The 15,000-nt window shown below is 36.1% G+C and overlaps 1 protein-coding gene across 1 annotated transcript in view; it reads right to left on the bottom strand.

Annotated features, from left to right (window-relative positions):
• LOC135220481 (uncharacterized) overlaps window positions 1–14,732 on the bottom strand; it is a 257,791-nt gene extending 243,059 nt beyond the window's left edge. The window contains exon 1 of the mRNA XM_064257609.1: window positions 14,318–14,732. The gene's annotated coding sequence lies outside the window, so the exon portion shown is untranslated. The remainder of the gene's footprint in view (window positions 1–14,317) is intronic.
• Between the last annotated feature and the right edge of the window lie 268 nt (window positions 14,733–15,000).

Below are 15,000 nucleotides of genomic sequence, written 5' to 3'. Positions count from 1 at the left end.
GTTTTATTACCCTTTGTCAATTGACCATTTTTTTCTTTCCTTTGTAACGGTTTTTTTCCAAACTGTCTCATTTATGCCTCGACGATTTGTGAATAAACAACGTACGCGAAAGCGCTTGGTACTGAAGTTCTGCCTGTCATTTTCCCATGGTATTCACACACACACATATATATATATATATATATATATATATATATATATATATATATAATATATATGATATATATATATATATATATATATATATATATATATATATATATATAATATATATATTATATATAGATATATTTATATATATATATATATATATATATATATATACTATATATATATATATATATATATATATATGATATAGATTTTTGGTAGATGTGTAACTCAACTACCATATTACTCTACACTTTAAACAAGCATACTATGAAGAAAATAAACATTATTTCCATATTTATACCTTACACATAAGAATGATCCATAACTGAACTCTCATTATATCAGCTTGATACGAGTAGAATAACATTTTAAGTTCTATCCATCTATCGATTTTTAACTTATAATTTTTCTAACTTGAATTATTCTAAACTGACGAAAGAAAAACTAATAATTAAAATAGCACCTTTTATGTATTGCGTCTGTCTTTCAAAGGGCAAGAAGACATAAAAAAAATTTTTAAACTTATGTCTTTTTGTGATCCAAGCGTTGACAACTCATATATAACTACATTAGACGACTTCGTTATTCCACCCAATATAAGCAAATAGTATCTTCTTACGTCTCTCGCTCAACATGACCTCCATTGATTATTCATGATAAGAAGGACAGGCAGATGCCTTCAGATACAAGTATAGAAATTCAATAAAAGGAACTTTAGATTAAATATACATTCCCTGGTTTCTTGGCAGACTTTCTGTGACTTTTACTTGCATGGCAGCTACATGGATTTATCTATTGAATATGCAGGCATTTATATACAATATGCACGCACACATACGTACATGCACACGCACAAAAACGCAAATGTGTGTGTGTGTGCGCGCGCATTCCAGCTCTCAGGCCTCGTGAAGTGGGAAAAAGAAACAAATGTTTTCCCAGCATGAAAAGCCTCTTGCTGCCTCTTTTTTTTTTTTTAAGTAAGAACTCATTATCATAATTAGGGTTTCGTATGTGCCCTAAACTTTAAGCTTATTTCCAAAAATAATCTCATATTGACTCAAAATATGATAAAAACAAAATTCTTCAATTTGCGGCAACCATGAAATTAGTGTAGCATTAGATAAAAGCCGTCTAATTATATTCTCTAATAACTCCAAACAAAAAAACAACAAGCGCAATTCTGGACTGTTGTTGTTTATTCCGCAACGGTATAGGTTACTGAATATTGGAGAAAATCGCTTTGTATGTCTGGTAACTGAAAGTCTTTAGTTAGCACAGGCTTGAAGGATCCCCGATCAAGGTATGGTGCAGGAAGAATTTCGTGTGGGGGTTTAACAATGAAGGGATTATTGGTTTGCTTTCAAATCATAATGTGTCATCAGAAATTGTAATAAAAAATGCTTTCGTCCTGGACCTGGACAGCGATGGGAGTCAGTGATTGAAGACACAGTTTAGATAACGATTTCTTATTGAGATCTAAGTTTTTTTTATTGTTAGCGCATCTTGTGAGTTCAAGATCTCGTCTCAGTTTCCCTGAAGTTCAAAGACAGGCTGAAAGCTGTCGTCAGTAATATGGCAAGACATTGACAACTATTGAAGACTGACAGCTTCTATTTAAGATATATTTTGAAAGTCATACTTTGAGGATTATGAACGAAATGGCGTATTACGTTTTATTTCACTAAGGATTAGCATTTCGTTAAAAGATATTACTGGAAAATAATCAATTTTTTCCATCTAGCTCAAACGTGATTCATTCGATATGAAACGACAGAACTGCAACCTTTCTTCATAGATGCACAAGTTAATCAACGGTAGAGAAATAAAAGTCAGTTGTTCGATCTCATCATCGAGACCTGAAAGTCCTTCATCAGTCATTTGGTTTTCCCCTTTTCAGCTGTTTCTCTACACCGTCTCTTCGGAACTTCCTATCGGTAAGTCGATTCTGTGTCAATTTGGTATAAAAAATAGGTTTTATTTCAATGAATTCCTTTTCCTCATTGAACAACTTGCTGACTTCATGCTGTCCAACAGTCTCTATCCGAGACACTGACAGTGGATAGATATCATATTCAAAACAATTATGAAGCGTTTTACTCACTGGCACTAAGAAATCAATGTCCTCGTGGCACGGAATGCTAACTTTTGGTGGGCGTCAAAATTTTAGACTTGTAAATGTAATGAATGCATTTATGATGGATCAGACCAAAAATGTAGATTTATTTACTATGATTGCCTCGCACCTGTATCTCTCTCTCCTGGTGCTACTCCTGGGAGACTGACGAGTCATCCTGAAAGTCATCCATCAGTTCTATTTATCTCCTCTGAGTGGAGCCTGTGTTTCTGGATGGTCGAGCTCCTTTAGTGAAATGTGTCCCTACTGTTTTTTTTTTAGTTTACAGAAGCACATACAACTTTTGTTCCAATCTGTTGCCAGTTGGCTTTCTCAGTGCATTATCAGTATTTTTATCAAAGCCCATGACACTTATGTTGTTCCATTTTGTGTCTTCCTTAAAATGCCGTGAGTTAATTACCTGCACTGAAGAAGCTGGCTTGACAGTCCTTGCACCGGGGTGATGACACGGATGAGGGATTCACAACTCGTGAAACTTGTGAGTAATGTCTGTACGAAAGTGGTATAACGGAAAGTCATGCCGCTACGAGCGAGTGATAAATGTAGGTTGTAGACCGAGGTTGTTGTGATAGCGAGGAAGGCCACACAAAACAAAGCAAAAACTATGCTGGAAGCTCCTAGCTCTGAACTTATACACTGAGACAAATAAAAAAGAAAACTGGTTTACACAATGAATTGATCAATCTGACGTAAATATCCAAGCCAATCTAACTAATAAAAGTAGATCATTGAATGTGGAATTTCCAGGGAAAAACGAGTCACGAGAATTTCAGTCGCTGGATAAATCCAAAGATACTGGGCTCTAGATAAGGACCTCTTAGGAATGACGAGATATATACTCGGATAAAGATTAACTTTTGGCTGTTCTTATTTCAAAAGTGAATGGGACGCCTATAGAAATGTAGAGGCCCATGAAGGTTAATTCAGAAATTTAACATTTTTTCATGGGAAAGTAATTACAACAGTCACGAAGAAGAAATTAGTTTGCCGTACACAAAATTATATTTATGATTTCTAACATATTGGTAATTCATAAGCTTGTAGAAATTAGGCCATATATTTGTCCTGAAATATTCTTAAGGACAAGATAAAATCGGATAGTGAAATGAAATAAGAAATATGTTTACAGTAAGAAAGAGATATGTTCAGTGTACCCTAAAACCAAAATGTTTATGACTTTTAAAAATGAAATTTGTGTTGGATACTTATCTGGAAGATGATAAAGTGAATTGAAAGGAAGAGCTATTTTCAAAACGGCAACATCTTTCACTTAATGTGGATTGTTAGAATTCTTTTTAAACCTGTAATATCATTCAGGGGCTCAAGGAAAAAGATTCCCCCAAAAGAGATTCAATCAACAACTAAGATAATATTTGGCGCCAATGATACAACGCCGCCAGTCCTCTTGCCCATGAGCATTTCAAAAAATGTCAGCAATCTATTCCAGACACAAACCCTTCAAAAAATTACTCTTAGGTCACAAGTTCAAACCGGATGCTAGTCGTTATCTTCAGTCGAGATCAAAGATCACACCAATGTAACCAAACCTCAACCAATATAACCAAATCTCAACCAATATAATCCAAGCTTATATTGGTTGAGGTTCAAATTGCGCTTTCATTCACAACGGAAAACAAAAATACTTTGTTTCACAAATATCATTAATGACCAGCTCCACGTGGCATTCCCTTTGGAGATAAGTCAGGAGACCTACGGAAATTTGGAAGTCAGAGTCCAATAGTGCTTCGTTTCTCATGAGTAGAGACTTCAGCCGACTGAACAATCTCGTTTTCCTTGCCAACAGCCATATCACTTGTATGCACTAAAAATAACAGGAGACCAACAACACTGCCCTGTGGAACTCCAGACACAACAGATCTTGATTCGCAACTCAGTGTTGCATAACTGTAAGGAAATCTCGAAGTCATCCTAAAACATGTCTGCCCACTCCAAGAGTCTTGAGTTCATCAATAATTGCCTTGTGATTTACTAAACTAAAAGTTGCACCAAAGCCTATTTTAATTACATTCAAAACCCTTATCAAGGTTCTCCCACAAATGACATGTCAAATCGAAATGAGCATCCCCGGTACTTAATTGCTTCCTTTTTGTGTATATAGATTATCAGCTAACAATCCTTTAGATTTCACATATTTGTATAATGGCTTAGAAATTAGTTTTCTGCAACTCTGCAAAGCACGGGGATAATAGAAACGCCTGTAGTTACTACAGTCTGTAGATAAGCCCTTCTTTGGAACAGGTACTGTACTACTAAGCGTGTGCTCATTAGCAAGGATATTATTTCGACATAAAAATCTATGGAATTTACCAATCTTGCGAAACAACACACTAGAAACCTTTTTAATAAATAAAGGAAAAAAACCATAGGGATCTTTTCCACCCCAGCTACCAAGATTATCAAGTATTTTCTTGACATTCCTGGAGTAAAATGCAAATTTTATAAGAATAAGTTCAGGATGACAAGTATTAGAGAAAGGGACAGCCTCAGCTGATCGCTTAGTTTCAAAGGCTCAATGAAGCAGTTCAGCCTTTTCCCTAGGGTCAGTATAGAATCTACTGTCATCTGTTAGTAGTGGTGGAATGGAAGACGAACCTGACATAAAAGTAAATGAAGCCACTTTATTCTCTCACAGAGGCTGAGTAATTCCTTCAAGTTTCATCTTTAAAGAATTATTGTAATTTCTCTCAGCTGTATAGTAAATTGTATTTGCAAGGTGATGAGGCTCATCAAAAAATAGCGTAGTTTTCATGTGAACAATGTCATCTCCATATGTTGAATTTAGTTTGTTTGTCATGGTAAGTTCATCTACATGTATCATCAATCCATTCCTGTTCATTTTTTCCTGATGACCTTTCTGTGGACTCACCTTACTAAAATAGCCATCAGCATTTCATTTAACTTCTTAGGATCTTGATCTAATATAGTATCTCAAATATTAAGTGCCTGACAAGCTTCAATAATGAAATCCCAAATGGCTCTAGATTTGAACCAATTAGATCAACAGTTCCTGGAATCTTGACACTGAAACAAAAATCCAAGATGCCAACACGGTGGAGAATAACTGCTGGTATTTGTCCATGGAACTCTACACAGTTCTCAACCTTATACCCTTCTGTAAAATAACAAGGTTTTCAGTGCATTTATTTCTGAAAACTGCATCACAAAGCCTTACAGTAATTCAGTTTCAGCCTAAAATGCTAAAAGAAGAATAAGAAGGCACATGACCTAATCAAAATTCTTTTTAATCGACTATTTGATATTGAAGAAACCAGTGCTGCACTTGTTATAATAGATCACCTTCAAATAAATGACAGTTTTTATGAGTGTCCTACAGTTTATTCAACTTTTGGTTGTCAGCTCTGGGCTAATTTAGACACTAATGAGACCTCCAAATACTGTTTATGACATCCTCGCTAAATGTGAAGCTTGTCCTTTCAGATATTCTTCGAATATTTCAAGGTTTCAGACCTTAGGAAAGATGGTTACCAGTTTATAAGACCAGTCAAATTTCTGAGCTATGCACACTGAGCTTATTTGATGCAAAACTAATAGAAAGTAAATGAATTAACCCCGTACAAACATTACGGGAACACCTTTGTTGGCATGACAACCACCATCTGCCAACATATCCCCTAAGGTAAAATACAGTATGGCCTCTTCTCGTTGGTCACCTGATATTATAATTTTTTCATAATATTTTGGAAATCTGCACAATAGTACTTCTAAGGTGAAAATGAGGCTCCAAGTTCAAATTGGTCTCGTAAGGAAGAGTCTCTTCTTATCACAAGTGGTTCCACTCAATTTGGCATCAGTGAAAATCCATATATACCAGGGTCTACATGAAGGAACCCTTAAGGTTAAAAGTGAGTCCACTGAATTTAGATGAAAACCTGTGTATACAACTTTCAAAAGGCAATTCGTGAAGTTGTCAAAAGTGTTGAAAGTAAGACAAGCAGCCACTTGATCAATTTCCTCCAAAATCTCTTGTCTACCTGTTTCATAGAGATTCCGAGAAACTGCAGAGCACTTCTCTAGAGCAGTAAAGTACATTTCATTTACCATCTATGAAAAATTTGCAACTGGATGAAAATGAAAACACATTTCACACAACCTTGGCTTGGAGAATGAATGCTAAACTTAGTTTCGATCAGAGAAATGATGAGCAAAGTGGAGATTGACAATTTTAAGCATTGTAAGTCAGTCTAGTAATGCAACTCACACAATCAATGAAACTGTGTTGGTCCTGAGGATAGTCAGGTCAATGTCTCAATGAAGCGATATGGTGACTGAACTACAGATCTCTGAGATAGTAACTGGAAGTGGAGTTATTCCGACATCTGTGCATATAGAGTCTGCAGTGATTTCAAATCTCCACCATCCAGCAAAATAACAGAACTTTCAATACTTTGGTGACGAGATCCGGCTCACCAAGCCTCACTGAAACACCATTTTGGCAGATGGAACAAAAAGTAGGTGTAGAGGCCACAAGACCATCTAGAAGGCGGTCTCTTTTGGAAATCACAGAAAACTATACCTCACCTGCCTTCAGTATCAAATGCAAAGATTTCTCTGTACTTTTTTGAATACTCAGAAGTCAATCATGACCCAGTTTTTTATGCAACTGAAATTCTAAATATAGGTTTAGGCTTAGTAAACATGTCTCAAGTTTCAAACTGGTCCATTCAGTGATCCATGAACAACAGATATATAAAAAGGTCTCAACAACTAGCCCTGGTCAAGGAGCTTGAAATCTAAGAAATCCTCAGTGACAACTGGGGACTAGCTATGACAGCTTGGTACCCTATTTATAATCATTATTGTCATTTCTAGAGGCAATACTAACTCTATGTTTTAAAATGTGTCCCCCTAACACACACATATATATATAATGTGTGTAATTAAAGGTAATGGCACGGAGATAAATGAAAACACGAGAACTGCCGAGATCTTTCGATCTTAACGACCCTTTACTTAAGGCAAGGGTCGTTAAGACCGAAAAATACCGGCAGTTCTCGCGTTTTCATTTTCCTCCATGGCAGTACCTTTATTTATACACAGCATCATGTTTTATATATTTCGTGATCAAGTTATTCATGTGCGTGTGTGTGTGTATGTGTGTGTGGTCAAACACAAAAGCCATTAACATCTTTGGGAAACGTCCGCGGAATAGTCTATTTGCTTATCGCGTAAGGTATGTGGTTACTCACCCTACTCAAATATTCTTTATCAACGGATTATCCTTTTACCAAACATTACTATAAATCAATCAGTATAGAGGGATTTCCTTAAATAATTTATTTACTCGGGTTCAAATTCAAGCCAGGCCTTTTCCCGCAATTTATATCAGCTCTGGCCGTGGGCCCATAAATATTTTAACCATTACAAACACTCTTCTAGTTTCGCTTAATGTGAGGTGTAAGTCACTCCAGCTGAAGAAACGTGTTTCAGAAGTAAGGGACGTGGGATGAAACAGCTACTTAAATGCGCAACTACGTTTAGACATAAATAAGTTACACTGTTCGAGTTATGGATTAAATCTGCAACATTTCTAGATCGGGTTGCAAATTCCAAAGATGTATATCAGTATTGCACCAACCCAGGTTTTTTTGCCATGCTCCTAGGTTAGGTTAGTTAATAAACGTTCTGCTTTGGGTGTAGGAAACATATTGAGATTATTTTCAAGGAAATTCTAAGCTTAATTTTAAAGGGGCGTCGCGCTTTTTAATGGGAGGTGCAGTATACTCAGTTACAGCTCGGGAATGTGCGATCTGGTTAAGCGTGATTATCTACCGATAATGTTTCATAGTAGCCAAAATTAATCGAAACGTAAATCCTCGTGAAAAAAAACACACAAAATTGCGTTTTGTGTTTCTTTTAAGAAGTAACACTTACCAAGTTATATCTCAGTAATTACATTACTTATTGCTTCTGTGATCAAACATCTTATATGTCTAGGGCTCCACCTAGTAAGTTGGGAATCCCGGCCGTCTTGTCTGTTACGGAATTCTCTTGTTCCATTCAGAGCAAAAGACAGATTCCCCATCACCTAACTATACAGTTTTAGCAACCGCAATGTTTTCCTTCATTTTCTATGTAAGGGCTAATCTGACGGACCATCCATGACCTCATCTTTCACCTGTGTCGATGACCTAATCAGTCTGCAAATGAATCATCCAACTAACGCAGACAGAAAATAGATATTAAGATGACAGAAGAGTCACAACAAGTAAGATTCCGTCTTTTCAGAACATCAACAGCCACTTATAAAACAGAGACGGGGCAAACCAAAGCCTGTATGTTTGCTAGTGTTTAATACTCTGATATTAATATTAGTATTATTACTTAGCAAAAGTTTTTGTATTGAACATAAATATCTTTACCAGACCCTTGTATATTTCTATAATAAACTTACTTTTAAGAGGTTAACGTAAGCTGTGATGAAGGTATGACACATACATACATAGACACACTTATATATATATATATATATATATATATATATATATATATATATATATATATATATATATGTGTGTGTGTGTGTGTGTGTGTGTGTGTGTGTGTGTTTATTTATTTCTACAGCCTGACGAACACCCATCACAGTTGAATAATTGCCGCTTAGTCGAATTTCTGCTTATAGCAACCCAGGCACAATAGAATTTTCAGGAAGGGAGCATCAGTCACTTACTACCCGATACAGGAACGAATATATATAGATATATATATATATATATATATATATATATATATATATATATATATATATATATGTCTTAATAACGACAGCAAATAGCAAAAAAGAGGGTTAAGGATACAGGCAGCAGCTCAGACTGGGAGAAGTAACAAAGCTGTCTCCTCTCGCAGCAAGAAAAGTTATTACGCAGTTCATGAAAGCCAATCAGGATGAGACCTACACAGGGAACACTGTGCAGTTTGAGAAGGACTCATTTCCAAGGAGTAAATGTTAAAAAGAAGAGGTGGCTTAGCGGGCTTGACCAGGGCGCTTAATCGCAGTGACCTACGTAACACTCACTTTGCTTAAGATTCAGCTGAATCGTGCACTACTTCAGTCAGAGGACGAAACATCCGAAATATGAGATCAATATTCCAAGCAGATGTGAATGGGATCAACATGAGGCTTTGCACACTGGGTGAAGAAATAATTAAGGCATCTAAACAATGCACTTGTCATTCAGAAGCAGAAAAGGTGTTTGAGTAAACCGAACGTCCAAAATATCTATGAAAACACAATGTTTCATATTTGCGCGCATCTGCGAACCCGGTGCTTTCTCGAGTTTAAACTATTGTATGAATTTCTCTCTCTCTCTCTCTCTCTCTCTCTCTCGTCTCTCTCTCTCTCTCTCTCTATATATATATATATATATATATATATATATATATATATATACATATATATATATATATTATATATATATATATATATATATATATATATATATATATATATATATACGGGAGAGAGAATGTTAACATAAACATTATGCCAAATTTACGTATGCATAAATTTGATGAAAAGTTAGCTGTGCCTTAAGAAAACATACTTTAGAAATCACGAAGAGGATTTTTTTAATTACCAAAATGTTTTTTATCTTCGTTGAATAAAAACACTATTTATCGTGATAAGACGTAAATAAAGTAACAAATAAATGCGTTGGAAACACAACTCCCCTCCTTTTGTTTCTCGGATAAAAGCATTATGGGTGGCGGAAGCATCCGCAAAACATGAAAGGTCACAGAAGCGTCGATTTCTGATACGTGAGAAAGCGATCAGGGCGGTCCCAGTTAAAAGATTAGCTCATCATTTTCTCCTCATTTAGTATACCAAGTATATGGAGGAGGTGTGTGGCAATGTGGGGACTAATAAGCGAACCTTTACATTTTCTTTAGAAAAATTTATCTTATAAGATACGACAGATGGCCGGAGACAGGCACCTGTCATGTGACTCTCGGTCCATAGTTTATACACGTAAGCAAAACAGCTATACGTCCGCCATAGATTGCAGTTTAAAGAGAGAGAGAGAGATAGATAGAGAGAGAGAGAGAAATTCAACATATTTTTATATATATACACACACAACACACACACATATTATATATATATATATATATATATATATGTATATATATAGATAGATAGATAGATAGATAGATAGATAGATAGATTTTGAACAATACGTATTTAAAAGTTCATGTAACATACATACATACATACAATCATACACACACATATATAGCTTAATGAAAGTATATAAATCGCGGTATGATAAAAAAAATAAAAAAAGAATCATAAAAACATCAGCGTGTTCCAAGCGCACCAATTAGCTATCATGGTGAAAGTGGGTTAATGTCGAAACTAAGTACAATTTCCCCCGCTCTCGATGGGCCAACAAGAAGTACGGCAAATTTGGCATTAACCTAAATCTCTCTTGATAGCTCAGTGATTACCGTTGGAAAGGTATTGTGTCTTGAATTCGAGACTCTTCGGTACCATTTCATTCATCACTTAACAAAATTCCCCTTCGGGGTATATTCCTGAAGTAGCACGAATTGGATATTAAACGACATGACAAGTTCCTCGCTGGGCAAGTGGTTTTCGCGCTCGGCTGCCAATCCGGTGGTCCGAAGTTTGAATCCCGGCTCGGCCAATGCGGAATCAGAGGAATTTATTTCTGGTGATAGAAATTCATTTCTCGAATAAGTGTGGTTCGGATCCCACAATAAGCTGTAGGTCCCGTTGCTAGGTGACCAATCGGTTCCTAGCCACGTAAAAAAATATCTAATCCTTCGGGCCAGCCCTGGGAGAGGTGTTAATCAGCTCAGTGGTCTAGTAAAACTAAGATATGCTTAACCTAAAAGACATGATTTTGTAGCTTAATGAATGTATATAAATCACGGTGTGATAAAAAAATTACATATATAAAATTAAGTCATCTTAGTTTAACTAGACCACTGAGCTGATTAACAGCTCTCCTAGGGCTGGCCCGAACATTATGTAGATACCTAACGTGGATAGGAACCAACTGGTTACCTAGCAATGGGACCTACAGCTTATTGTGGGATCCGAACCACATCATTTCGAGGAATTGATTTCTAATCACTGGAAACCAATTCCTCTGATTCAACGCTGGCAAGGCGGGGAACCGAACCCTGGACTACCGAATCGGAGGGCTAGCACGTAAACCACTCGTTCGAGAAAGTATCACATTATATTACAGAATGCATAATGCAGTTCCAGCTCAGTTAGATACATTAATCAAAAGTCTCTCCATGACGGTTTTTGTATGTTAACCTAAATTATCAGTGCTTTATTTCCTCCTACGTTTAGAAATGCATTATGAATATGGATAGGGGCGTTTATTTACGTATAAATATGGTAATTATGCTTTAGGTGTGGGAGTGTGTCCTTGGGTTTAACAAAATACCTCAGTTTCATTTGCTGGAATGTTATATGAACTTTTAAAAGAGTATTGCTCAGAAAAAATAAATTAATGTATATATATATATGTGTGTGTGTGTTTGAGTGTGTGTGTGTGTGTGTGTGCGTGTGTGATGGAAAAAATGAACATATGAGACTGTGTTTCTGTCTAACACCGAGAAAGACCTTCGGTCTCCCGACGACAGGCCAAGGAGATAGCGAAAAGAAGTTCGAACCTAACAACTCCCTACTTGAGATTTTCGTCTACAGTAAATAAAAAAATACTATTTGGGTCAACTCTAGAAAGGACAACCCTTTTTTCACTCATATCTGTCGGAAAATTTGTGATTCAATCATGTGAAATGAAATCAGTATGTGATTTAATTTAGCTTTACTGGGCACGTTTGAATTCGCCTCTCATAAGGAATACCGAGCCAAGGTCTAGACTCTAGACCATGGGTTTTCAACCTGGGATACGCGTACCCCCAAGGGTCTGTCAGGGGGAACGCGCTCCCCATGGCACTCGAATGAATGTTAGATGTCGACCTTCAATGTGCTTTAGCAAAAACTGCTCCTTGGCCAACTTGGATAGTTAATGAAAACAGTTTCAGCCATTTCATTACCTCCCTTTGCAGCTGATGTGATGTGTGAATGGATTTTGTTTTTGCTGCTCTGTACCATAACCTTGAACACTTACTGCATAACCAGAAGTAAATGATTATAAAAAAAATTTCCTTGGAATTCTTCATGTTTACAGTATTATTGGTTTTGTCTGGTACTTACTTTCCCTCTGTACAGTACTTCCAAATATACACAATGGAATGTTTTTCTGAGTTAGTTTTGTTTTCCACGTCATACAAAGTGAAGGGGGTACATGACTGGCATTACAAATGCCCGAAAGGGTATTGAGGAGAAAAAGGTTGAAAACCTCTGCTCTAGACCTTGCACCGAGCAGAAGCAAATCTCATTTTGAAGGAGAACACTCACGGTGTAAGGACTTATGTAGGAAGGATTCCCCATCTCAGTCATAAAGGAATGACTAGCTCTATGGCACACGGGTGACACAATTGCCTTGGGAAGAACATTGACTATCATTGTCCGGCATAACCTTCATATGGAAGGAACGTCAAGTTCCATGGGAAGCAACATACAAATGAAAATAAATAGATAAATTACGCATATAACACCGATTTTATACGTAATTTTATATAATACATATGTGTATATATATATATATACATATATATACGTGTGTATATTCAGGCTTGTACAGAGGGGTGCGACCCCCCAAAAAAATATTTCTGGAAGTCCATATTTTCTGTGACCATCCTTTCGTTGAACTGTGCTTACAAAGTAATAAAAAAATATATTTTTTTTTTTTTTTTTTTTTTGCAAGTCTTTTTTTTATATAAATTTTGTTTTTAAACATTAACATCATTCTTTGGGAGCAGAAAATACAAGAGTGACAATAGGAATATGATATATACCTATATATGCAATGGCATTTATAGAAGAAAAGGTCCAGTTTTGGGAAAAAAGAAGACGCGCCCTACACCCATAAAAAAAAAATGGATACGGGCCTGTGTATTGACACAGCTGAACCAAATTTTTCCTTTATTTAATTAAAGTTGAAACCAACCTATTCTTTTAAAAGTAATCTACGCTCGCTGTCAGCCGGGAATTAAAAAAAAAAACACGATAGAGTTGGCTCTATAGGTTTCGAATTCCAGCCTATAGCTATGGACGTCGTTTCGGTGGAAATCCTTTTTCACGAGAACTAATCCCACTGCCGGGACAAACAAGTTTCCTTCATCCTCCTCCATGTTATAGTATCAAATGCCAACATTCATAATACCAATATTAATTACGGTTTAAGCTTCTTAATGGCCACAGACACTGCATCAATAGTGTCTTCCTTAATTAAAAATGTCGCGAAAATTGTTTTCAAAGCTGAGTGATGGGGATTGATGACCTGATTGGCCCACTGATTCGTCTGAGGCCCGTCGGCAAAAGCCTTTGTAAAAGCCAGGAGGACACGTGGATATATTCGTCACGGGTTTAGGGGGAAACTCCGTTTCTTAAATAGTGCATTCTTCATAGAGCCATACAGGCTCTTGAATTCTTCAGCTTCCCTTGTGTTTCCACGTCACTACATTATTTCTAACTCTTCAGTAAGCGCTTTATTCATCAACTCATTGGAACAGTTCGTAGTCAGTTTCTCTATATTGTTCAGGATCAGAATTCTGTTAAACTGGTCAGTTTAGAGCTCTTTTTCATAGGGAGTATTTGTGAAATATACTTATTTATGAGTATATACGTACACATTCATGAATTAAAAAATTAAAATCTTATTCTTAGGAAGCGCCTGTAACAATAAACATATATATGTAACATTAAAATTCTCATAATGTTATACCCAGATACACAAAAGGTATGATACACATTATATATAGTATATATATATATATATATATATATATAATATATATCTACATACATACATACATACATACATACATACATACATACATACACAAACACTAGTAACATGACATTAAATACGACTAACTTACCCTAGTTGTATCAACACGTTCGTGTGAGACTATTAAGCAAAGACGTGATTTGGGAAAATTCCCTTAGATGTTATTATGCTCTACAGTAACTTTTCTTTAATACAAAATTGCACTGCAACCACAATTTCCATTTACCAGAAAGTCGACTTTTCCCTTCCAAACTATTTCAGATACAAATTCTTAAATTTCACTTTCAATTGATGTAAATTACTTCACTGTAAATATTTCGGTCTCTAGCGAGCATTATCGGAAGACTTAACACTGGTCTGGGCATGCGCAAGACAGGCAAAACGTTTCTGAATGGACGAACGAAAACAAATGGATGACATCCAGAGGAAACAGGAAGAGACTCGTCAAAATGAACATCAGGGAGAGAAGAAGAGGCAGAGGCGACTGAGACCAGTTGCTCTCCTCACCAAAGGTAGAGGAACACTGGTTGCTCTGCGCACCTCTCCCTCTCTCTCTCTCTCTCTCTCTCTCTCTCTCTCTCTCTCTCTCTCCGCCCGCCATCGTGCCGTGTACCTACTACGATACTGTTATTAGATTCTCGGGTTACCTTCCTTTGTTCCTGTTTTAGTGAATATGTATATATATATAATATATATATATATATATATATATATATATATATATATATATATATATATAAAGAATGTCTGTATATGTATACAATAATGGATGTA

This window comes from Macrobrachium nipponense, chromosome 2 (genome assembly GCF_015104395.2).
Source record: "Macrobrachium nipponense isolate FS-2020 chromosome 2, ASM1510439v2, whole genome shotgun sequence".
Classification (NCBI taxonomy): domain Eukaryota; kingdom Metazoa; phylum Arthropoda; class Malacostraca; order Decapoda; family Palaemonidae; genus Macrobrachium; species Macrobrachium nipponense.
The sequence above is the reverse complement of the archived record's forward strand: the minus strand, read 5'-3'. Positions and strand labels throughout refer to the sequence as shown.